Genomic DNA, 27498 nt, shown 5'->3' with positions numbered 1-27498 from the left:
CCTCGGTTCTTGCAATTATCAGCATTTAGTGTGATATCTCCCATGCACGCTTCGCGGAGCCCTTTTGGCCATTAACTTTCCATCGGCAAAGCGAGCGAAGAGCTTTAAACAGTTAATGCACAACTCCGCTACGAAGCCGTGCAGGCTGAGACAGGCAGACAATAGGAAGGAAATCCCACCCTCCCACAGCACTGGGCAGCAGTATGTTTCCTCATAGGCGCTGGGAAATGTTTGTTAATACAAACGCTGGATTGGGGCCGTCTCCAGCCCCCCCATCCCCAGGGCGAGGATTGGCTGCCGAAGCAGGCGAGAGGCGAAGGGAGGCCGGGGGAAATTCAGGCATTTCCTCCCTCCTCGGCCTCGAAGGTCCCTGGAAAGGATGAACGCGGAGCTGGGTGTGTGAAGCCGGACAGGCTCGTCTCAGGCTGAAGGAGCTCAGTTTGGGAACGAGTTTACCTGTCAAAACTCAATAGCTCGCAGTGTAATTGTAAGGGGTCCAGACATCTATCTCTTTTCTTACTTGGTTGTGGAAAAAGAAAATGCACCACTACTGCAGTGTCAGAAAGCAAACACAATAAAGTTGCTTCCTTTCAAGTAAAAGTACATACAATAGAAATACATCAGGCTACACGTGTGCTATACACTTTTGCCAGTAATGTGCTGGTCAGGTCTACTGCAGCATTGTTGTCGGTATTGTTTCACTTGTAGGCAGTACTGGAGGATAGGAGAAGAAGCTGAGCAAGGCAGAAGCACAGTTTTGCCAGCACGTGTGTCCAGCCTAAGAATGTAATTTGCTGCAGTGAGTTAAAGGGGTCATTGGACAGGTTCGTGGAAAAGAAATCCACTGCAGGTTGGAGCCATACAATCCACATGTCTTGGGAAGTCCCTGAGCCGAAAGCAGTTTGAAGCAACACTAGTAGGCACAAATACATATGTGCCTGGCTGGTGCTGTGTTCCTGAGGTACCTTCTTATGGCCAGAACACGTTCTGGGCACAAGAAGGCTGCTGCTGCCTGCAGTTTCCTTTTAAACAATACTATTCCTTTTCAAGAGATCATTTTGCTTTCAGTGCTAGTGCTGGACAATGCTACAATGTGTGGATAGGACCTTTTATTCATACCTCACTTTTTTTACCATGCTCTTTTTTTAGTGGTACAACAAACATGGGTGAAAAAAGTCCACCTTATCTGGAGGGTTCCAGACACCAGGCTCAGCACTGTGAAAATGTTGGTTGAATGCTGCACTTGGTAGAGCAGGGTTTTGCTGTGTCCTCCCTGCACAGGACCATGTGCTAGGCTAATGAACGTGCAGCCCAACCTTCTCCTCCAGGACTTTCTACCGTCTTCCTGACTGAACCAAAGCTACCCATTAGGTGCTCAGATCTTTGTAGGAGAGCTGCCTTTTGCAGATGGTGCCAACCCACTTTAGTGCGTGCTCAGCTCCCAGCCACACTGAAACAAACATACCTTAAATGTGTTTCCTGAGAGGCAGGTCTGTGCTGTGTTGTGATCGGAGAAGTATTAGTACAGCAAATTGGTGTAAATTTTTCATCAGAACAAAGCTTAGCAACATAGTTTTCTTTGCAGTAAAAATCTCAGCAATGCATTTTATTTAGGAAGTTGGGGGGAAGGGAACAAAACCTTAATAACAACAGACTCAGGAAATCCACTGAGCTGAAAACAGTTGGAGGATGGGAGAGTCATAGGGAGAAGCTTATACTGTTCCTTTTTTCTCCCTGGGCATCAAAAAGAAAATAGCAGTCTCTGGAGGAGGACACAGCGCAGAGGACCTCCAGCAATGTCTGCTGTTCTCTGAAGCTATCCCAGGATAATGCATGCTACCCGGAGGAGCTGGCCTTACAAATTTCATATGATGAGGAATGAAGTGGACCCCGCAGCAGCAAGGATCCTCTCTTTTTGGCTTCCTTCTCCTGGCTTTGCCCTTAGCCATGCAGAATGTCTGTCCAGTGCTTGCTAGGTGCAGCTCTCGGAGCTTGACGAGGAATTCTGTGACTCAGTGGGGCATGAGAAAGGAAGAGTGCAAATATAAAGGTGTGGGGGGGAAAGTACAGGAGGAATTTCAAAAAAATCTTCTGGAGGAGTCAGAAGTTAGGGTGTTTGTTGATGACAGTACTTGATGGGGAGGTGAACCTTGGTCTGACTTTGTATGGCCAGTCATATTCGTATGAGAACCTTGTAGGTATTATCACTGGTAATAATTCAGATAGAAAAGCCTGCCAAGTGTAGATGTAGATTAAGATACAAAATAATTTTTTTCTTTTTTTTTCACTGTGTTCTCTCCTTAGATTTTCATGCACAGCTGGGAATAGTGGTTTATCCTAAAAAGTTTACCTGTGAGTAAACTGACATATGTTTATGACATATGACACGACACGTGTTTATGCCAGCATTATGCTTCATGAAAACTGTATGCCTGATTCAGCATACAGTCTGCCAAAGGAAACTTATCTCAATATTTTTTCACTAATTCAAAACAACAGAGTGAGTTTGTACCGGTTTCATACTTTGTGTCATCTGGCTACTGTATTTTAGATTCAGGAGCAGGTGCTGTAACATGTGACACGAAAAAAAGCTTCAATGTATGCCTCAAAGTGTATACGGAATTTATCTCACACAGGTTTGTCTATTCTTGGTGTAATATCTAACATAATTTATTTTTATGCAAAATAAGTGCACAAAAGTGAAATTTGCTATTAGATTGAAAAGGAGTCAAATAGGATCTACTCTTATTTTATGAGGTTGCAGTGACTGGAGATGTAGCATGCCAGAAAAACAGCTGTCACTATGAGGAAATACATGCTATATTTTGTTACTAAAAGCAATTATAAACCTGGAGTTTTTAAGCAAGGAGACATGAGTGTTACAACTGCAGAGAAATTATAATTACATTGTGCATCAAATTAAATGCCAGCATTGCCAATAATAAATAAAAAAAATTCTCTATTCCAGGTAAGTGGGGTCTCCCATTGCCAGACAGTGAAAAAACCTGTGTACAGGAGCTATTACAGCACACATTAGGAGCATGCAGGGACTTCCAAGTGCCCACAAGAGTCGGTTCATGACAAGCCAGGCTTGATCGAGTTTGGTCCAGCACTGGCTTTGAGCTAATTATTGCAGGGTTACTCTGTCTCTACCCCGCGCTTCAAAGCCTTCCCTGCTCAAAGTTGGCTTGTTAGCCCCGACACAGTGCTGGACCCAAGCTGGTGCATCCTTTCATGTGGCACTTCACTGGGATTAACAAGCCTTTCCAGTAAACACAATTCTGTGGTGTATAGAGCTGAGACATCCAAATGTTTTTGAAAGAGATAATGTGTTATCACTAGTACTGAACTGAAGCTAATAAGCCTTGTTGGACCCAAGCTGATCATATGCAGAGCTACCCAGCTGTGGCTCTGTACAGCTTTTTCCCAAGCTCCAATTTCCAGGAACTCAGTGTTTTGCATGGCATTAGCTCCAGTCTCAGACAGCTTATTAGCCACTTGTGATGCTACGCAAAAGTGGTAAAATTGTTTCTGGAACAGAACTGTTCTCGAATCTAACACATTGCCTGAGCTAAAGATCCCTTCCAGACTGAAGCTGGCCTGGCATGGAGCCACGATGATGTGTTTGCAGCTTTGATGTAGCCTGATGTCATCTGCAGCTTGAATAAACCTCCTCGAGATATCACTGATTGGCTGCACGGGATAGTCATAATTAATAGCAACATTTGTGTCGGTTTTGAACCATTATGATCAAGATGAAAGCTAATGTAGGGAAAAAAAAAACAAAAATCACACAAAACTACATTTGTCATTCTGTGGTTCTGACCCCTTATTTGAAAACATCTTTTATAATCCAGATTTTAAGATAATATGATGGATAAGATAAATTAGTTCTGATCCAGTATCACCAATTTAATTTGCAAGAAAGAAGCAAGAATTTGCCAGGAAGAAGCTCAATAATTTGAGCAGGTGCAAGGAAATGCCTGCTCAAAACCAATCATAATATTCAAGTCTAATTTTCCTGTTACTAACAACCTTCTTACACTGACAGAATTGGAAGAGAATGTCATGACAAGTAACCAAAGTAGAACTTAAAATGCGACTCTCTGAAAAGATAGGATTTAAAAAGAGTGCTGGGACAAATAGATTATATATTGTTTGATCTTAAATGCAATGCAGGGTAAGTAATATGTACAAGAATTAATAGATACTATTTATGTATTTTCCTATTTATCTTACCCAATAGCTGCATTACATTCAGCAGATGCCACTGCAATCAGTTAAAAGAAATATTGAAATGGGAATTTAATAACATCCTATTAACTTTAATAACAATAATGGTTTTGTTTTTTTTTGTTTTGTTTTGTTTTGTTTTTAACTTATTTCCTATATTAACCAGGCGTACTATTCAAAAGTCATGGTTAGCTATTAAGAGGTTATATAAAGAACAGTTACCATTGAACTTGTAACTTTGAATATCCCCAATTGCTGAATTAAAAAAGTTCCATTTTCTCTATCTTAAAAACATAAATTAAAAACAAAAACGAAAGAAAACAAACAAACAGAAACACAGATTTTGCCATGCTGAGCAAAAGATTGTGTGTGTCACATAAAAAGTGTGTGTCACTCATGGTAATCTTGATAATCCATTTTGTTTTCTATACCTGCGTTTACTAAATTCTTCATGCTAAGAAATAAACCCGGATATTTTATTTCCAGTATTTGCATGTTTTATAGCCTCTGCTTAGTGCTGGGCTACTGCCAATTTTGTTTATTTGTTTACATAAAAGGATAGATTTATTCCTAGCCCTAACCTGTTACAGTCCTTGGCTGTAGGTTATAATACTTTTCATCTCAGTTATTTACGTGAATGTCATAGATGACAACTTTTAGATGACAATGATTATTACATTCATTTAGGCAATAATTGCTTTTGCTAAACTTGCTCAAGTTGCCTTTGAGAAGTTTAGCACAGCATCAAGGTGTTGGCACAGACATACAGCCATCAGTTTCTCCTTTCTCCCAGAAGTCTCTAAAGATCTAAAGAATCCTGCCAAAGTGCAAGTTAAATTTTTATTTTTATTTTTAAATCAACAACAACAGCAACACTTCAAGTTAGGAAATATGTACTATACTTCTCTGAAGACTGTGGCTCAAAAGCAGAATACTGAATCCAACATATTTGTCTCCCTGGACTATCTCTGCCATTTAATATTTCCCTCAGCAAATACAGATGGATGAAGGTTCAATATTGTTCCAAGGGAACAAGCTGTAGCCACCAATCCTGCAAGCACTTTTTTCATGCTTCTAAATTAAAAAGCATATTTAAAACTATTAAGTTTTGTGTGTACAAAATGCTCCCATTTCCTTCATTCAAGCTTTGAAGCTTATCATTATATGCAAAATTGGAGCCCACTGAAGTCTCTGGAAAGACTCCCACCGAATTCAGTAACCCTGGGATCAGAACTTGGATAAATTTTTTATTCTGGACCAAGAAGGATTTCCAAATCATTGGAACGCTAAATAATTTTTCTTCTGATTCCTTCCCATCTCCCCTGTATCTCCATTGTATGCGATGTAGTTGCACAGGTCTTAAGGCATTTTATGTCTCAGCTCAGCTCCTCTAAAAATTGCAGAAACACTAGTGTTGGACTAGTAGAAATACTTTGCATTGCATAAGATCAAGCTAAACATGAAGTGTTGGTACCATATTTGAGTCTAAGCAAATTCTGTTACTTTTTAGACAAGAATAAAACACTGGTAGTTCTGAAATCTCTGGATGACATAAGCACAAAAATTGTGGAATGCCAAAAACAGAATTGTGTTTGAAAACTGCAACCACTGGAGAGAAATAGTGATATATAGTCATCTTTTCCTTACATTTAGAATATTTTTAATACTCCAGAATAGCACAATTCTGCTGGTAAAAACTTAGGAAGCTCCAAGAAGTTTGCATGAAAGTTCAAGGAGGATCCCTTAATAAAGACTAAGCAGCAAAGCATTGTAAAAACTTGTTATATTATTATTGGAAAAGCATTTGAATTGCCAAATTCATTCTTTATTTGACATTGGGGCAGAGTTTCCCCCTGTCCTCTTATTTAATATGCTATATTTTATAATTAAATTCATAGTGCTTGAGAACAGGGCAAATCTACACACAGCAAAGCCTATGGTTATATTCTTTTTCTGGTCTAATTTATTGCTTGTGTCCATAAGAAAATTTTGCAGAGATTTTAAACAAAACATTGTATCACATATTTTCCTGAACAGGTGACGATTTACTTACAAAGTTGTATTTGCTTCCTAGTACTGCACAATGATCATATAAGGTGGGAGTGAACACCTTACATATGAGGAAGAAACAGGATAGTACATGTCTTCTGGAAATCAAGGGACAGTGATGAATAGTGATTCAACAGGAAATGAAAAATATTAGGAGAGAAAAAACAAACAAACAAACAAAAACACCAAAAACTCAAGACCAAGACAAAATGTTTTTTGCAAATGGCCAAAAGACTTTTTTTCCACAAACTTTATATAGATGTAGGGATACATGAAGAAACAAATTAACACTTTCTGTCAAGTGGGAAGTACTGTCCAATGTGTATGAATATCATGTTCAATCAAGAGTTATGGGAGTAAAATATTTCCTGTCATGGGAGTTTCAGTGACTAGACGATGAACTCAAAGTATTTTTCTGGTAGTGGCATGGCTGTTATGTGCTTTAATATACGTGAATTCTGAGGTAAAGTATCCCAAATTTGTATTCACATTTGTGTAGTAAGTCCACTCAGATGATAGATTGACAGAGTGCTAGCAGCAAACTTCTCTTGCCTTTTCATTACAACAGTGAAAACATTCAAGTCTTCCTGATGGTAAAAAAGATAAAATATAACAGAATTATGCATACAGTTCTAAAATGTGAAGTCCATGGAGGAAAAAGATATAATCTGCAGAACTCCTGCAGAATGTTAATTGTATTGTAAAATTGTACTATTTGCAAGCATTTTCATTCAGTCCTGTGGAATTCCCAGGCTCAAGGAAAGTGGGAGGTGTGAGCAATTACCTTGCCATGAAGTCATGGTGGCAGTTTGTCTGAACGTCTTCACAGAAACAAAATATAATGAGATGTACCTTCTGAGGTTTGGGTAATATTACTAGATTCACTTGACGCAATACAGACTGACAAAATTCTGCTCTTGAATTCTAGCTTAGTGTTCCTGGGAGTGTAAAAGTCAAACCTGAGCACAATTTGTATGACAGCAATGTAATTTCATTATCCTTCTAGGAATACCTGATCAAGTATGATACTGAAAATTATAAAAAAGACCTTAAAAATGAGGAAACTCATAAGCTCACCAGAAGTGTTGTAAAGAGATTCTTCCAACTTTCCTGATAGATGACCTCATATTATTTAAAAAAAAAAAATAATAAATCATTCTTCCCTTCAGACCCAAGGAATACGGATCACAGTAATAAGGCTAGAGAATCTATGTTGTGACTCAATAGTTTAGTAACTCTAAAAGGACCTGGCATTCGTGCTGGATAACTAGTTGAACTGGATAACTTGTGTAGTTAATGAAAGGAGGATATTATTGCAATAAATAAAGTAGAATGGATTAGAGGAAGAGTAAGAAGTTAAATTAGGAACAAAAACCCTTTACTGTATTTGAGTTGGAAGTCTATAGAAATGCTGTTACACCATTGACTGAAGGTTTAGATCATGTACGTAGTCACTGATGAGAAGCCAAATGAATTTGTCGTAGCTGAGGCTTCAAAAAGAGGTAGTGAAAAGCAGAATGCCTTCTACAAAATCTTTGAATAAAAGTTGGGGTTACTATTTTGATCATACCAAAAACATTATGTCTGTGTTAGTGAATAAAATAATTTCCCTGTTTTCTAGCCCTGAAACCAACTGACACAGCATGGCTTACATTTAGATTCCTAAACTGTGTCACCTCCAAAAAAACAATGTTCTCATCTGAACAGCCCACTAGGAATTGTGTCTGGCTTGTACTGTCCCTGAGTTCTGCTTTTCCTTTTTTTCCTTTTTTTTTCCTTTTTTTCCTTTTTTCCTTTTTTCCCTTTTTCCCTTTTTCCCTTTTTCCTTTTTTCCTTTTTTCCTTTTTTCCTTTTTTCCTTTTTTCCTTTTTTCTCTTCTCTTCTCTTCTCTTCTCTTCTCTTCTCTTCTCTTCTCTTCTCTTCTCTTCTCTCTTCTCTTCTCTTCTCTTCTCTTCTCTTCTCTTCTTCTCATGTTAACCATTTAACAAAATTGGTGACCATGTACTCGGACCTTAGCACTTAGTTTGTCAGTATATAGACATTGTTTCTTATTTGTACTACCTGCATGTTCCAATTTATGCAATTTTATGTGAGCTCAATTCTTAATCCAGAATAAGTTGATTCACAGACCACCCTGAAATCAAAGCAGATTTCCTGTAACTATTGCCTTAAACAACTAAACTTGTTACTGCTAACGTTAGCAAACTACAAAGCAACTACAAATCTAGCAAGCAATAAGAGGGTGATTTGAATGTACTAGTAGGAACTACTTCTTAAACAAGTTTTCTTAACTTGCTAAGACATGTTTAAGTTAGCAAGAACAATAATATCTGAATAATTTATTTAAGCATAAGTATACAGCCTTCCTTCATTAACAACATTAGAGATGTTAAAAGTATAAAAATAAGTTTCATAAGTAAGAAAAGTTGATATAACCTTAAGCTCCTTACAGCTATCACGTATTTATTTTTGTCTCTGTCAGATGTTAAAAAGGGCTAGATAGAATTGTTTAAACTTTTCTTGTTTAAACTTTTCTCTAGAACTGCCCTGGAAAGGAAGCAGGTATGACAGATTTCATCCGAGAAGCTACAGATTTTTAAAATTGAGGCTTATAATAAAAATGCTTGCCGTGATTATGTAGTATTCCTCCTGTGGTCCTATGAAATAGAGAGCAATAGGGAAACTGTACTGCTGTTTGTTGTATTCAAACTGTAATAGCCACCAACACCCACTGAAAGATTACTGTAAGCCACATCATGCATGTGGCTTACAAGAACATATTTGTGAATTTTTCAGTTTAACAATAGAAGACAGATCATACTGATTATTTCTTTACACAGAAGTATTACTCATCGTTTCCTATTCCAGAGTTTCTTTTTGGAAAAATATTTTTTTGTCACAATCTACTCAGTGAGAAGGCACAACAAATTCATATTACTGGATTTCATGATAGGGGCAATGGGAAAAGAAGGAACTGATCCCCAACAACTTGGTCTGAACATATCAAGTAAGGGTATATCCATCTGACATTTATTAAATCCATAAAGGCTGTACTACTTAGGTGTCTAAATAAAGGTATAAAAATATGAGTTTAGGGAATCACATATACATTTTGGCCAGGAACTGAGATGTCAAACCCCTAAACATGATATATATGTAGAGACTGAGAAAATTCAAGTTACAATGAGTTTCTAAAATGCTTTCCACTACCTGATGAGAACCACTGGTAAATGATTAGAATTTTGAATGCTCTTTGCAAAATGTAGTAAGAGTCCCCGCAATGCCAAAATTTGTAAGCATAACTCTGAGAGTCAAAAAAAATGAATCATGTATGATTCCTTATGCTTTCATATTCCCATGTCATCTGTAGTGTTGGACCCTCTGTGAAGCTGCATTCTATGTCTCTGAATTCAGAGAGACTTTGAAGCCACTTTGAAGTTAAGAAAATTTAGGTTGAGTGAGGCCTTTAGAAAGGCTGTTCTATTTCTTTTGTTTACATTGAAACCTAAAAAAATGCTGTCATGGTTTTGCAGGATTTTTTTTTACAGGCATGCATACAAAAGAGAAATAGGAGCCCACTTTTAATATTTTATAGAAGTGATTTAGCACAGCAGAACAGGAAACTTCTTTCTTTCTTTCTTGCAGACTCAATAAATCATTCCAGTTCTCCTAAGCTCCAAAGTTTGTTGAATTTCTGAGTTGTAAATGAGCTGGGGCCTACTTCTTACCTTGGGAAGTTTTTGTAACTGCTTGAATGAATGTGAGAAGCAATAAACCACTCTATGCTACAGTAAGAACTTAATCTGTATTCCAGTGAAACTGTGTGGAGAGAGTCCTGTGACTCACACAGTGAAGAGATCACAAAGCATATACAGTCCTTAGCCCATGTGGTATGAGAACAGGGGAGTGAGTCTTTAAGAAGAAAACATACATATGCCAATGTTTAGACATAATAGTATTCATTTTCTATCTGCTATGGAGTGATATTGGTGGCAGTCAGTAAGGTGAGGACAAGAAGGTCCTGAGAGCCTGCTCAGCTACAGATCAGCAACTGCAGAGAAAACAGAAGTACACAAGGAAAAAGAAAGATCAGTAGAGTAACATTTTTTTTTTCAACAACTTTCTTCCCTTAATATATATTTTTTTCCATTTTATTTCTTATTGTTATTACTCTTCAAATTGCTCCTTTAACTTCATTGACCATGTGAGTCTTCCATCACACAGGCCGTAGGTGGACAATCAGTTCTTATGGGGGTCTAGGCCTTTTGCACAAAACACTGTATATTTCTGAAAAATGTAAAACAGATGCCTTGCAGGCAAACACAGAATACATACTGCCACAGTAAACTGATGATTGTTTTCAAACCATTGGTTTCGATTTCCCTGCACATAAATATGATTCTCCAAGCCTCTTTGAGTTTGATAGGAAGAAAATCACAAGACTTTCATTCAAGAACAGCTAAAAGTATTTTTTTTTTAAGTAGCTCTTTAAAGGAAGGAGCACTTCAGAGAATAAGGACAAACAGAGCTCATTGCCATAGCTATGTCCTTAAAGCGCATGCTCCTAGTGAATGTAGTCTAAGATATCATTCTCCTAGCTGGCTCTGAAGAATGACTAACTGTCACCAGGTCTACATTTGAAACAAATGCTTGGTATGTCCTGTTGAGTCACTGAAAATAGAAATCTGACCTGATTATGCTGTCTGTGAATGGTTGCATACTTTTCTATCACAATGAGTAGTTTTTTTCATTTTAAGATATTGTGGTTTAGCCCCAGCAGGCAGCTGAGCACCACAGAGCTGCTTGCTCACTCCCCTGCGCTGGGATGGTGAAGAGAACCAGAAGGGTAGACGTGAGGAAACTCCTGGGTTGTGATAAAGACAATTTAACAGGTAAAGCAAAAACTGCACCAACAAGCAAGGCAAAGCAAGGAATTCGTTGACAACGTCTCATCAGCAGGAGATATTCAGCTGTTTCTAGGAAAGCAGGGTCCATCACATGTAAGTTACTTGGGAAGACAAGCACCATCACTCCAAACATTCCCCCTTCCTCCTTCTCTCCTCACAGATTTTGTTGCTGATCGTGACATGCTACAACACAGAATATGCCAGCTTCCTTGCTGGCAGCGCAGTGCGAGAGGCACAGAAGTCCTTGACACTGTTCAGCAACCACTAAAACATCCCTGTGTTCTCAGCACTGTTTTGCATCAGAAATCCAAACTACACCACCATGCAAGTTACAGTGAAGAAAATCAACTTTATCCCAGCCAAAGCCAGTACATGAGATTATGCTATTATAATTCACCATACAACTCAAAACCATTAAGAAAGGTATTCAGCAGCATCCTCACTACCTGAGCTATTTGCAGTAAGGATAAGACACCAGTGGCTTCTCTGATCTCCTTGGTAAAGAGCAGAGTGTGACTCCTCCATCTGTGCTACAGCTCAGTGTGGGACCAGTTTGCTAACCAAGGAGAGCAGCTTCTAGTGCTGTTCTTTGTGTAAAGGCCTTCTTTAAAAAAATCTTTGTTGAAAAGTTCTTTAGAAGTTGGTTAAATTTGTTGCCGCCCAGGGCATACTCAACATTTTCTTCTTCAGCCTTGGGAACATGAAGGTGAGAAGAATGTGATTTAATTTTGCTGGTTGGAGATTTAAATATTGAAGAAAATTGCTGCTCTTCCAGTATTGAAATAGCTTCGACCGATGGCAATACATTCATTTTGAAGTAGATCCTATTTTAAATGTTCTTATCTGAAATAAATTTTAAAACTATTCCAGAACAGCAGGGAAAAAACAAAAAAAAGAAAAAAGGAAGAAAAACCACCAGCAACTAGAATTTGTATTTTTGAAAGAGTGAAGTTTTCTGTAACAATACTTACATAAAAACTATTATGTAATGAGAGATTGCAGGAGGTGATGAAGGGGGACTTTAGGAGGAGATAAGAAAGGAGACACTCATAATTGCAGTTATGAAAGCTTTGTAATAGAAAAGGACTTCAGACTTGGTATATATCAAAGATGGAAACAGAACATAAAGTTTTTAAACAGCCTGAGATATTGCTAAATGTATACTCCATCCACTTAATAGACATATCTAAATGTAAATGAGAAGGAAATCAATTCTTGATATGGATACTAAAACATGCACATCAGGATATATGAGTTTACCATCTATGAATGCATCATTTAACATGCATCATTCAATGCAAAAGAAAGAAAGAAAGAAAGAAACAAACAAACCAAACCCTAGCTGCACCTTAATTGCATGGGCATCTTCAAAAACTACTCATTTTTCCTATTGATTTTCATTACAACTGAAGTTATAAAAATAAGATGGTCACTATGTGGTTCAAAGATTTGTTTCTTATACCTTGTAGAGGTAGTTGTACAGTCTCTGTAAGATTATTTTTCCTGTCTTTGAAAGAACACAGGAAAGTTAAGGACGATATGAAATTTCTTCTCAGGCCAACAGACTGCTTATCCTGCAAGCTACTGTTAGTGACAGTGCAATGATCTTACCCTCCATCTTGAAAATGTGGCTTGTTTTTCTTCTGTTTCTTCCAGACCCTGGAAATGTTGTACTAGATCGGTTGATGGTACAGATTGGAACCAAGTAATCAAGGTCAATCCAGATACAATGACAGTGTTGCTGAGAATGTGAAAGCACCTACTGAATTTGCCACTGTTGCTTACAGACTCAGAATCATCTCAGGTCTGGTGATCTGAAAGATCATTGCTCATCTTGTGTTCCTTCATGGCATTTGCTTCTGTCTACTTTGCTGGAGCAGCATGTTCCCAGCGTTAAACCTGACAGAAAGGAATTCAGAACTAGTTCAGCAGAGGGGTCCTGTTTCTGCAGCCTGCTGCTGATGGACTGAAAAATACAAGTTTTTGAAAGCTCCATGTTGCAATGTAAGAATTTTTTGTATATGATTATTTGGAGAGGGAATGGGGCATATAGTGAGGGTTTATTCAAATCATTTATTTGCTAATAACTATGGTTTAATTATTTAGCTTCCCACATGCCAAACAATGGGCATGCTAGTATATTTCAAATAAATGTTTTTTATTTTTAAATAATCACTTGGAAAATATTAAGAAGCAAGAGAAAGCAAGGTACAAAATGGATAAATGATTCAAACACTGTGTTTTCCAGCTTGAGATAAACATCAGATAACAAACCCAGGCCCAAAGGGGATGTGTTGGCAATCAATTCTTCTGCTCAGCCAGACATCCATAAATATGATTTATTTCAATTATGTGCTTTTCAATAAATGTCTGATTCTTTGTTTATAACTCTTGATTTGCCAAAATGTTTTGCTAGGAATTTAGAGGATGAGAATATATGATAAAAACTACTTTGACCATCTGTTAAAGGAGAAAACTTGACATTTTTTGGAAGAAACATGCATTTTCTTCTGAAAAAAATATTGTGAAAGACTGCTTATGGCATGGTCAAGGAGCAAAAGGAACCTAAAACGTATTTTAGCCTACTCTATATGTAGGCAAGTAGCTAAAATAGTTTTTTTATTGTTATTATTTTTTTATTAATACCATTATTTTAACAGGATAACAGGGTTATAGGGAAGTAACAGTGAGTTTCAGTAATCTTCCACTACCTTTACTTAGACAAATTATATGGTTGGAAGAAAGTCTTCCTGGCATTTCATTTCTTTACCACAGTAGTTTGTTATCACAAAAGCAGGCTGGTTTGTGCACAAAAGAGACACGTCATTTCAGAACTTTTTGGAAAAAAAATAATAGAAGTTATTTTATGTTAAGCAAATTATAAACAAGCAGGAACATGACATTTTGGCACATATTAGCAAGTCAAACCCCAAGAAACTTGTCGATTCCTATTCACAATGGTCCCTGTAAATATTCTTGTCTTTTCATTGGCTTCAGTTCATTTTACTACAGTGACAGCTAGGAGTTATGTGTTATTTTAAATCTCCAAAACCATAAAGGGATTAGGTCCACATTGTGCTAAATTCTTTGAGGATATATAGAAAAATGCTCTTCCTCCCTGAAGATCTTACTCTGTTATCTTTAGGGTCAGACACAGAAAAGGCAGGGAGAAAACTTTTAATATGTACATAGAAATATTAATTTAGCAACTTTTGCATTAGATTTTAATTGGATTACGCTGAATTATATTTAAACTATTCTTATCATTTCATTATATTGTTACACAATGGTTTCTTTTCCATGTGCTTTTTGGGTACTTCCTACCCTTTTTCACTCTTACTTTCTCATACAAATACTAAATCCTAACTGTTCTTTTCACCCTTGTTTCCTACGGAAATGAGACATGATCCTGTTTAGTTTGCGTGAGAGAGAGGACAGGAGAGAAATAAATTGTTGTTACAAGTTTCGTGGAAGTATATGGTAAAATGGGTAGAGCCTAATAAAGGGTCTACAGAACCCTTTATTACACACTGGAGCAATGTTTTTACAAAAGGCCACAGGAAGCAGCTCTGCTGTATGTCAAACTGTTTGTGCATACTGATAAACTTCTACTCTTCTGGCACTTTGTTTCAGCATATAACATCTATTTGTAGTTTTAATGATCATTCATACATCTATCTGGCTATTTAAAAATGCAGTTACCTACTCTGCACAAAGAACTATGGCATCTAAATGTGCAGTAGGACAGAATTATTATAGTAATTATCTGTTCCTTAAAATTTAGAACATCCTAATTTTCCTTAGCAAACACCATCCTTCAACAAGAGATTAATCACAAATGAAGGACAAAGAATAATATTAGGTAAATATTACTTGTTGAAAATCACCAGGAGTGGTAAAATAACCACATCATCACAAGCAATCCAAATAATTGTAACAGGTTATATTGTCAGGGCTATTACTGATACTTAATTGTGATTGCATACAGGCATATATACATATGTACACCTTTCTGTGTCACCTTTGATTGTTCAATCAGTTGTGTCTGCAGGCAATACCATCCCCATTGTTCTACAGAGATAAGAATCTACAAAGCACCCTTCTGTGGGCACTTCAATGAACTTGGAAGTAATAATAGCTTTTGAGAAGACACATCTATCATGACTATTTTGTACATGTTTGACTGTCCAGACTGCAAAAAATATTGAAAGGTAACTACAGATTTTATAGGAAAAATAGATTATGTATTGTATATATAATGTCTGACTTGGCTTAGCTTAGAGGAATTATAATCAATTTTCCGGTGAAGACATTTCAGTGTTACACTTTTGAGAAGCTTTTATTAATCATAAGCCCTTAGGCACATCCTATATGAAGTTCTGGCATGAAATGGTATGCTTTCAGCTACACTTCTGCTATTCAGCTGAGTCCAGTATGTAATGCTTTTCTCATCTCACTCTCATATAATTATGTTTATAGAACTGAAAGCACAACGGAAGAGCAATAAAGCCTGAATGTTGATGGAAATGGAGCACAAACACTTGACATCTTTCTTCCTGAGAAAGTACAGTGCATGGACAAACATATCAACCAGCATCTTTGGTATGGTTAGTGTATGAAATGCTTTTGTCTTGAAGAATATCTAATAGTGATCAATTTTTACTTAGCCTCTTATGCATAAGATGAACAAGGCATATACAGTCAGTGCTTTGCTGGTAGATAGATGGACTCTTCTTTCTGGTGACTTCAAATAATGGCACCTTGAGATTTTATTGACTGAACTTTGGAATTCTCTGAACATTAAATCCCTTGTAAGTGTCACAAAAGGGACATCTGAAAATTAGGATACCCCTGTCAGTGCGCATTTTTAATGTTCTGAAATAATGAAGAAGTTGCTCAGTTTAAAACCTGCCTTGGTTCCCATTTAAATCAATGGTAAAAATCTTGCTGATTTAAATAGGAACAACAACAACAAGAAAATTGATGTATTTTTCATTTGAGATTTGCAAGCAGTTTTGCTTGTTCAGCATTCTGAACTATGCTCTACTTGAGTTATGCTCATAGGAATTATTTTTTAAAATAGGAAAGTACAAAATCCAAAGCTTTCTTTCAAGCCTTAGTCTGCATATTCCTGGGGATTTTAATGCTGCCTCTTTTTAGAAAGTTACATGTATAAATCTGTAAGAAACTGAACATTAAAAAAGTCAGGATATTTATATGTTGTCTGATATGAGACAGCTATGCATATATAGAAAATGGAGACATACCACATTTGTTATTTATAATTTAAGTCCTATGAGCAAATTTTCAGAGGAAACTCATTATTTCTTTGAAGAAAGGCTCAGCTGGCATTGAATCTCTATTGGTTATTAGGATTAAGGATAAAATTAAAACAGTGAATCCTCTTATAATAGGGCCAGATCCTCAGAAAGTATAAATGATAACAGCTCAATGTAAGTAAAGCAGGCTATGACGGTTTACATCAGTTTTGGATTTGACCTTCTCCCCAGAAAATTATTTCTCTGAAGATCATACTTCCTATATTTGTCTTACTTTGTGCCTGGCAGAGAATTAATTAACACATAATTGCTTTGGTTAACTCAGGATAAAACTTCTCTGTTCAAGAACTTTATTCATTTACTGATTAACTTGCTTCATGGCTGAGTTAGTCCTGCAGGGTCATGCTGTACTAATGACCAGAGCACAGGAACATTGTCAAGCCAATGAGGACGAGGTAGGCTTGGCAGCATTCCAGGTTCTGTTCAATTAATCACTGAAATTTCAGGAGCTTTGGGGACAGAGTTGAAAAGTAAGTGGAAGAGAAAGTACATGAAGAATTAGATTCATATCCCAGACGGAGGGAGTGGGAGGGAGACCTTACTGGATGAGGCTCAAAGAAAGAGGCATCAAACAGAAATGTGGGGAAATTAAAATAAAAAAAAAAAAGCAAAAAAAATATGTTACTGATGATTTTTCAGAGGATTGTGATTTTTTAACTGTTATTTAATTTTATTATTTTTCTTCTTGATCTTTGCCTGACTATGCAATCTTTATGTTTGTGTGGCTACTTGCATATATACAGACCATGCATACATAAAAACTTGTAAGATATAGCTTAGATCTCTTTTAAAATTTTCCACTTTCTTTTCACAGTCCAGATTTTCTGCCACAACATGCTATTATATGTGACCTAAAAATTGCTGTGTTTAAGACCCCAAACTTGATAATTCTTGGTAAAGGCATTGAGAATTGCAGATGCTTAATAGCTCACATTCTCAAAGAAAGGTATGTTCTCTGTGATTCCAAATCCCATTAGCACTACTGAGATAATGGCATGTGCAATGGAAGGAAAACAGGCTGCTGAAAGATTAGATGAGACCATGTTTTTTTCATAATCAACTGTTCAGTTATTGATTTTTTTTTTTTTAAAGTAACACTTCAGCTAAAACCTTTCAGCAGGTGCTGTAATATGCCAAATTCGTGTAGGTTAAGGCAAAAGCTGGATTCCATGAAATCAGACAGAATCTTCCTAATTTTGTCTTAGATTTCTGACTAACCATTTTAGACTGCTAAGCACTGTTCTTTCAAGTGAATTAAAACTGAATTACAGATATCTTTTTTTTTTTTTTTCCTAACTAATCCAGGTGATATTTTTCCCAGGGAAAAAATATTATAGCTTTAGTTAATTGAGTCAACTAAGATGCAATTAAATTCTATTGAAAGCTGAACTCTATTTTCAGTTTTCATATCAATTAATAGATTGGGTGAAAGCTGCACCTAGGAACTTATGTTGACCTGCAAACTCATGTCAAGGTTGCAAACTGGACTTGAATTATACCTTACGTTATTTAGCTTGACTTCATAACATGTTATGAGAACTCAAGTTTTATTCTTGCAAAGATGAGACACTAGTGCTTCAGTTTTTCAGTCTCTAGAATCTGCTTAGTATTTCGATTTAATTTTGAAAGTGAGAAGTGAGACTAAATTAATTATGTTTGCTAAGCTTTCAGAGTGCTGGTCAAAAGGTTCCACAGAGAAAATCAATAAAGGTAGGAGTTGCTAATAAACTGAAATTCGGCACTGTATATCAAATACTATAAGGACAGTACAATTACAATTGTGCTGTACAAATTGTGAGGACAATTTTGATCATTTTTTAGATGAGAATCGTAATATTGCGACAGCGTTAGATTAATTATAATGGCAGATGAAGGGATTTTTATTTAAAATAGAGTGGATTTCCAGAAGAAAAAAAAAAGGAAAAGAAGAAAAAAATGAAAAGGAACTTAAAGGAAATGGGGAAAGGGAAGGGAAGGGAAGGGAAGGGAAGGGAAGGCAAGGCAAGGCAAGGCAAGGCAAGGCAAGGCAAGGCAAGGCAAATGAAGGCAAGGCAAATGAAGGCAAGGCAATGGAATGGAAATGAAGACAAGGCAAGGCAAGGGAATAGGAAGTGTTTCTGAGGCTGTTTTTTTTGTTTTTGTTTTTGTTTTAATAATTTGGTAAAGTCTAAGCCTCATATTCCAGAGACAAAAAATCCACTACACTGCACATCTGGCCTCTGATATTCTGTATATTATGGCAGAACATTTCTGCAGGAATTTCTAAATATTTCTCTGTGAACCAGTTACTATGGTTTAAAATCCTACCAAATTCCAGCTAACAATATTAATAACATACATGAGATCAAGAGGAGGTTAGACTATTTCTTCAACTATTTATCTTCTTGAACATCTTTCTTCCCAAATAATGAGGAAAATATGCTCTCTTACACTTTTCCCACCCATAGGAGACAGAGTTCTTCATTAAGAAATAAAAGTCTTTGCTAGATTTTTAACCTACCAAAGCAGATAACACATCATGCAAAAAACTCCTCTCTGTTTCTGAGTTAGCTGAGATACAGTGAAATGTTGTAAAACCATGCATTGACTCTAGCTAACATTTGTAGATTACAAAATTAAGTTTTTGAAAAAGATTCAGGAATGTGGCTGTGCTGTCTATCAGACAAACTAATTTAGGTAGTGTAAACCTTGCAACAAGCCTTGAGAAAAATGACTGATGTTACAGTGGTACAATATTGACTAAAAAGATGTCTGAGAGTTGTTCTTTAATTTGCTACATAATTAATGCATTGTTGTCTTTGTACAGTGAGGATGGCATTCGTCTAACTAAAGGCTGGTTTTCTTTTGAGCTAGTTACCTCAGTCCATGGAGAAGTAATTACTTTTGTCGGTATGGTCTAGGTGGAAATTAATCTCTTTCTTTAGGTAGATAGCTGAAATATATCAGAAGAATGGCATCCCACAGTACCTCTTAACCTATAAAGAGACTCTGGAGTGACTAGTTTAGTTGTGAATGTCTACGCTATTGATGTCTGAAGTTGGGTGAGATGAATGCCATACCTCAATCCTGAATATTAGTTTCTTATTTTGAGGTATTCTCTATTGAAAGTTAAAAAAAAAAGTTTGAAAAAAAAAGTTGAAAGATAGCACATACAAAGGACTTTGTATGTGGCTGTATGTTCCTTATTTTACAGCCAAATGACATCAAGGGATCAATAGGTTTTCTAGATTTCTGGGAGAGTGGGAAAAGACAAATCCGAAACTCTGCCATAGCAGATACTAGCTTACCTTTTTATACTGCAGCGGTAAAGAGTCAGACAACTCAGGTCTGTGAAAATTTACATCAGGAAAAGCTGGACACTGTATGTACAACCAGTAAAAATATAGATGACTTTACAAATTAATTATATCAATATAGCTGGAAATTTTATAGTCACATATGAAGTATAGATGTGGTATTGCTCTTTTCTTTCAGTTTTAAACTATATATCAAATCCAAGTGCAAAAGAAAAAATGCTAGGAAAATGCATCTGATTACTCATGCAAGTTTACCATGGAAATAAGGATTTATATTACCAGAGATATGTAGAAAAGATAAGATCAGTAGAAAAGTCTTTTTTCTTTCTTCATTTTAAAGATATGTTTTCTACCATTTTAGGTCTCAAAATAAAGATATCACAAATCATTAAAATAAAGAGGAAATAATTTTCTATTTGGAACTCATTAAGGCAGGGAGACTTCTGTATTAATTATCCAGAATGGCCTTCCAAATGGGACTGTGAAGAAGCAATAAATGGTCAGTCCTCTGCTGTTCACCCACCCCTTCCCTCCCCAGTTCTGTTTAGCAATCTGCTATCCCTCCACTTGAGTTTCTGGGATGGGACAGTACATATTGCTGACTGTCTCATGGCAAAGCATCTCTAGGTCTTTTTGGCAATGGAAAAAAAGAAGTTCTTCAGAGAAAGCAGCAGCAGCTGCAGAACAGCTACAAGCTGGACTTATCTAATAACTTGGAGAGATCCAGGTGAATGGATGAAAGGATCTGATTTTTGAGTGTATCAGTTTGCCCTTGCAGGTAATTTGACTGATTCAGAATACAGGCATACTGTCCTGTAGAGTGAAATAGCTTAGAAGTTAGCAGCTGCTGCAATAGGATATAGATTTTTGGCTGGAGTAATCTCATAAACTGGTTTTGTTTTTGCTGTTCAAATTAGTCTTATTTATTTATTTATTTATTTATTTTTATCTAAAGCATCTCAAATCTCAGCATTCCTAGGGTTTTGCTGAAAATTTTGAAACAGGTTACTGGTATTTGAATCTGAATGAGAAGTTGATAGAGAGCCTTTCCCATGGCTTACGTTACAGTAAGAATAGTAGCCTCAGGTTATACTCCCTCTTCTGGCTTCTAGCCAACACCACTTTAAGGTTTTAGTGGTACTTTTCAAAACAGCCAGTCTAAGACTCGGGCCCCTCACCTTCATTAAGAAGGAAGTTATTATATTTCAAACTATTAAATCAGCAATGTGCCATCAGAACAATACAGAGCGTGAGACTAGCATCAGAGAGCTGGAAGTAAAGCATTTGCAGTTAGAAAGGTCCAAAGAAACTTCCAAGAGGTCTGTTGAACATAGGAGCCTGATCTTTTATGAGAAAAGCAGCACTCTGAAAGATCCTTTTCAGCAAATGAAAGGCATTTAAGTCTTCAAACTCTGCCAGCTTTGCCCCCTCAAAAGACAAAACAAACCTAAAAGTTAAATGGCTTTTTTTTTTTTTTAAATTTTAATTGGCATGGCTTTTTAAAAATTAATTTACTGTTCCCAGACTGGACCCTTGTCTGAAATGGGATATGGAGACTTGTGAAGACTATGTGACAGTTATTGTTATTGAATTTCTTTGAGGAATGTTCAAAATTACAGTGATTCATGAAGTTCCAAAATTCCAGAGGAATAAATTAAAAGTAATGAAGGACATGTGGCTAATTAGCAGGCTGACCACATGCAGTAATTTTCAGAAGCATGTTATTGGAAATTGCTTGTAAGCACTATTTAAAAATATTTTTCTATTTAAAATACTAACACTTTACTAATACTTACTGTTTAAAATACTCCACCTGTTACATTTAACAATCCGGAGTGCACAAATTTTTCCTTTGCCTGTCACAAGATGGCACTGTATGAACACACATTGTATCTGCACACCCTGCTTCCCTTGCCACAAAATGCTGCCACAAACCCACCTATACATCCTTCAGACACTGACAGTCTCATTGCTGTCTCCCTGAAGGGGTTTTGTCTGTGGATGAGTGTTCTGGCTGATAGCAAGCTGCTGTCTATGAGACCTCTCTTGGAGTTAATGCCGAACAAGGTGTCCAGAGCTCTGCTCCATGCTCACAACATGTCCAACGTGAGTACAGGGTCTCACCAATTCCCCATACAATTGAGGGATGCCGTAATGAGTGTACATGGAGCCTGTATGAAATTCAAATTTCTTGCAGTAAAGAATAGGCCCAGCACATCATCCCACATTTCTTGAGCCCAGACGTTTAGGAAGTTCTCTGGAGGTTAGTCTGTTACCTGCTGAGATGTGTCTTCATTTCATGGTAGGGGTGGCCATGGCACAGGGTGCCTTAGTATCCTGAGCCTGATAATGAGTTGTAAAACAGGCAGATGAAAAGAGCATGGCCAAGTGAAAAGTTCTGTGTGAAAGCCCCCATGCTGCACAGGGTCCATTTACATTCTCCCATCATGTTACTAGGGGGCAATGGTGAAACCCTAAAAGATGGTCCCTCTCACAGCTCCTCCAGAAGTTTTAATGGTCAAGGAGGTTGAAAGCTTCTGAGACCACCAACCTGAAATGACAGCAGGTCTGCTTTGGAGGCAGTGGAGTGTTCTAACACAAGGTACAAACATGTCTCGGGATACAACAGGACCTTGCCAATGGGTTTGCTTTGGAGGCCATGGAGTGGCATGAGGTACAGATGTGTCACCGGATCATGTCTGGGCATACCTGGCTTTCTTAAAGGCCACTTTTTAATCTCTTGAATTTTAAGTAGCATTGGGAGTGACTTTTAAATGGCTTGATGCTGAGGCCATGTTCGATAGCACTAAGCTGTTGTGCCATCCTATGGCCCAGGGGCAGCCTCCTCATCTTGGGGATGAAGGGGATTTGCTCACAGGCTTCCGTGAGATGTCCAGCCTTCAAGGATGACTCTGGCCCTGTGTTAATGATGATAGCAAATTTCTTTGTCTCAGAACATCCAGAGTCCTGCTCTGCAGCTTGGGGGGTGCCTGTACATCAGGAGTAGTGGGACCTTTGTGGTGGTGCCAGAGGAATGTGGTGGCCATGTGTGAATATGCTCTCTCTGGACCACAGAGCAGACTATTTTGTAACCAGTATGCAGGTTTCCTCTCAGGAATATCTAGCTCAATATCCAGATATGTTATGTAGCATTGTTAACAATGACCCAGGTCCCAGGGAAAAAAGGGTGGTAAGTCAAACTGATAGCATAGCTGCACTGTAACACTGAGTGTACTCATGCAAGCAATTTATCTCATCCGAGACAGCACAAATATTCTTTTTGTTTAATTTTCCACCCTTCCCTTTACTAATTAAACCTAGAATTTTACACTCTACATATTTATAAAATACCTTTATCACATCTGCTCCATAAGCTAAGTATTCATTTTGTTTTAAAAGTGCTTTTGTAGTGCAAAGAATTAACATTTTATGCTATTTGTGCCTTGTATGAACAATGTTTAGTCGCTGGCCCATGTGCAGCGGAATAAGGGCCTGTTTACTCCTATGCTTTTGGTACTTTTAGGCTGTAAATCCCAGTTTGCCCATACATGTTTCTGCACCCTGGACAACCATTATCTGTCAGATAAGCTGTCTGCATGTTCTCTAGCAGGAGCTTTGCCTGTAATGGTAGCACTTACCTTACTCAGACCCTGCACAGGGACCATTTGTGGTGAGGACCGTCCAGGGACCAGCCCAAATAAACATTTTCTAGCAGGCATTTCTTTTGGAGAACAGGACAGTTTACTACATAGCTCCTTGCTTCTGCGTGTATGTGCCCCAGCATGCTCAGCTGGGCTCAGCTGGGATAGACACAGCCCTGGCGACTGCTATTTCTAGACCCTCGCCCCAGTGAGAGGTGAATATCTTTCTTTGACTTCCAGGGAACATCTGTCGTCTGAACCTTATGGACATAATTTATTCATCTTATTTCTCATCTTCTTAGAGGAAGGGACCTCTAGAGATCATCTTACCCATCCACCAGCCAAAAGCCAGGCCATAGATAAGGTTTACCAGAGCACTGTCTAGCCAAGGAATATTTCTAGCAAATGAGATTCTACCACTTCTCTGGGCTGCCTATACCAGTGTTTAATTCTTCTCAGAATGAATATTTTTTTTCCTTAAATCCACATGAAATTTCCCATGGAACAACTTGTGCTTGTTGTCTCTTGTCCTGTTACTGTGCATCCTAGAGAAGATCTGCGGTGAGCTCTTCTCATCGTAGGAAGAATGAGAAGCTTCTCTGTTACTACCTGTAAGGTATTGGAAGAGGGTGGCAAGGTAAAGCTCGATTTCTGAAGAAGGCGGACAGACACCACCTCCAAGAGATTTCTGTGTGGTTGTGGGCAGGCACCCTGTTAGCTCTCTATACATATAAATATATATCTCTCTCTACATAAATGTTCTGTATTTCATAAGGCTTTTCTAAATCCATTACATTCTGTTAAGATGCATGTCAAAGGATGTTAGAAATGCCTGAAAATGACAGGCTCAAAACCCACACCTATGGATGGGAGCTGAACCTGAGTCAAAATCTGCATCTTTTTAAGTCCGAGTGTCTATCACAATTTCAAAAGAGCTTGGCGTTTGAATCACTCCTCTCTCTTTCTGAGGTTTGAAATCCTAACATGAGCTGTAAACAGTGTAAAATATTTCATCGTGAGCACTGGAATATCATTTAATTGCATTTAGTTATCCTGTCAGTGCTGGTTCTGCATGTTCTGAATTTTTCCAATGTATCACTGAGATCAGCAGTTAATCACAAAAATAAATCAGACCTTACTGTTTAGCTTTTTTCCATCTTCCTCTGCTTTCTGTGGGGAATTGTCACCAAGCTAGTTATGCTTTTGCAGTTACTTTTCAATGATTAGCTGCACTGAATTCTTCATAAAGCCCTTTTCAAGTGAAGAATCATGTAAAAGTAATAATGCACTTAAATAGTATAACAAATCTTAAGCATAGAAGCAACAAGTTCAATACATTTCTTTCATAATTCTCTCTCTTTTTTTTTTTTTTTTTCCCTCTTCTTGGAGCTGGGGTCATCAGGAGAAAGCATTTATATCCTTGTTGCAATCTAGGAGCTCTCCAATAGAGGCAGGAGTGATACCATCAGATTTTCCAAGGAGCTTCATTGTGGCCATTTATCACAGTCAGATCTTTGAGTCAAGTGCAAAAATGTAGGAAACTAAGGTTATATCAGTTGTCCAAAAAGGATTAAAAGAAACCCAAATAGAAAGAAAAAAAGCAGAAAAAGAAAAACACATTATTTTCCTCTAGCATGCTGAAACTTTATCTAAGTTTGCAGCCAAGATGAGAATATTTTCCATGGAGAAAAAGGATGAAAAGCAGGATGAAAAATGCAATATACGCTGAATCTTTTTTCCCTGAAAATGTGCAATCCAGTTTCCTGGTAGTGATGTTATGAAGTTTGTAGCTGACATTAACTTCATTTCCACACTCTTTCGGAAAGATGTTACAAAGGAGGGGGTTGTTTCAAGGGGAGTTTGGGAAAGTAGTCAACAGCAATCGGGGCCCCTACACTATTTCTGAGTGCTCTATTTTTTTTTTTATAGAAATTTTAGAGCCTCAAGGCAAAATATCCTACTAACCCCAAATTTAGAGCAAGTTATTTCTACAGCTTAATGCTTACTGATAGCCAAATCACATATAAAAAGTGTTATTATAATGCTGAAGTCAGACCAACTCTAAGAACAAAATGTGCTCTGTATATGGGAGTCCTCAGTGTCAGGCTCCTCGTTTGAAGGGCTAACAGGTGCATCTTGTATGATTAAGAAGACTTTTTATTCCCCAGCTATTTGCAACACAAATCTTGGTTGTGGAGAGCACTCAGTGAAAGCTCCACAAGAACGAAGACCATGCTGCAAGTAAGCGTGACATTTATTACCATTGAATTTTGTGTACAGATCTGCTTAGGTATTTCCCTTGTTAACCATCAGGACACAGCCACTGTCTCATAGGTGAACTATTGACACAGTAAACAATAACCTTCACTCACCTGTAGTTTTTTCTGAGATACAGAGATGCTGAAGAGGGCAGGCAGGGTTTACATTTGGGACACCCAAAATCCTCAAGTTTTCATGCAGCTCTCAGGACATTTTTTTTTTTTCCTGATGAAAACTGTCTATTTCTCTGCTGAAGAAACTCTGCAATGGTGTTTAGAAAAATAGAGCAACACTTAATATCATTTAGTTCACATGAAGTAAAATCTAAGGTTCAAATTTATTTGTTTCACTTACTACATATTCAAATAAAATTCCCAAAACAAAATAAGTTACATTTTTGTATACTTTCACTGGTGAAAATAGAAAATACCTTTGCAGGAACCAAGTCCTTATAAGTTAAATTTTATTTTATTTTATTTTATTTTATTTTTTTTTAATGAAGGCTGTAGATTTAGGCTGTAGCCACGCAGAGACCTGATCAGTGCAAGCTGTAAGTGTTAACAGGTTAAATACTTTCTTTTTTTGCAGATATCCCTTCAGTTAACGGGGTCGAAATTCAGGCCTTGCTCAAATCAATGAAAAAACCTGTGGGGCCAGAAGATTGTTCAAAGAATATTTTTCAAACCAGCAAAATCTTTCCAAGTTCAAGAAACTTTTAGAACGTGACTAACTATGTGGCAGATTTCTGTAAACTCAGGGAGGGTTTAGAACAAGAAAAATGTCTGCAAGATGCATGCTGCTGAAATGTGCGGCAGGAGTGCTCAGCACGCAGCAGTGGCATTCATCATATTCAGACACACTCTTTGAAATCATATGCTCCCAGCAGATTAGTGAGAGTTTTAATCTCAAAAGACAAATCTGACCCACAATTGAATTCACAGGGCATTGCATTCCTCACGCATGAGTATATGAAAACCCTATAAGCTCGCGGCTGCACTGCTAAGGACTTCGCAGCGGTATGTGTGTGTCCTCCTTGCACAGACATTGTGCCAAACCCCGGATTTCACTCCTTGTACTTTCAGAACAAATTTACAAGGGTTTTGGTCCTGAACGTTCAGGCCTGCCTAGCAGTAATAGACAAGTACCAGATTTCTTTTAGAGAGGAAAAGTGGCAACAGGTGGTAATCACTGTTGAGGTAAAGATTTCCACCAATGCTCAGCTCCTAGGAGCATAAACACAGTTTTGAGAAATGGTTCTTGTTCTGTCTTGATGCCTGGCAAGACAAATCCACTCCTTTCCTTAAAATGTTTTGCTCTGATTTGCTTCTACATAAATCTAAGGTTACTTGGTAGAAACACTCCACCAGTGAGAAGTATGAACACTGATGAATTAGTGAGTGTTTGAAAAGGTAAAATTCCTAACCTTACTGCTGCAGTGATTTTGAATACCATACATCTTTTATTTATTTTTTCCCCTCTCTCTCTATTTTTTATTTTGTGTGTGTGTGTGTGTGTGTGTATAGCAAGCCTGGAGAACTGTGATGTTAATGGCACGCTTATGTCAGACTTATTTTTCTAAATGAATACTAAGAATGTTTAAGAGTTCACATAATCCATCTCTAAAAAGGACATTTAACTAATCTTTCTCATTTAATATATATACAGAAACTAGACAGGTTTTCACCCATAAACCTCCTTGGCATAAAACTAACAACAGCAACTTTGCCAGCAATCCATTTTATAAATATTCTGCTAAAACATCTTAGACATGTTC

The 27498-nt window shown here is 37.4% G+C and overlaps 1 long non-coding RNA gene across 2 annotated transcripts; it reads left to right on the top strand.

Annotated features, from left to right (window-relative positions):
* Positions 1-10430: 10430 nt before the first annotated feature.
* Positions 10431-17020, top strand: LOC118256911 (uncharacterized). 2 transcript variants are annotated; one of them, XR_004781388.2, is made up of 4 exons: positions 10431-11282; positions 12846-13193; positions 15241-15400; positions 15669-17020. It is a non-coding gene; the product is annotated as an uncharacterized LOC118256911 (long non-coding RNA). The 2 variants fall into 2 exon arrangements; XR_004781389.2 differs by having other exon boundaries at positions 15229-15400.
* Positions 17021-27498: the final 10478 nt, after the last annotated feature.

This window comes from Cygnus atratus, chromosome 2 (genome assembly GCF_013377495.2).
Source record: "Cygnus atratus isolate AKBS03 ecotype Queensland, Australia chromosome 2, CAtr_DNAZoo_HiC_assembly, whole genome shotgun sequence".
NCBI classification, from domain to species: domain Eukaryota; kingdom Metazoa; phylum Chordata; class Aves; order Anseriformes; family Anatidae; genus Cygnus; species Cygnus atratus.
This window is presented reverse-complemented; position numbering and strand designations above follow the sequence as displayed.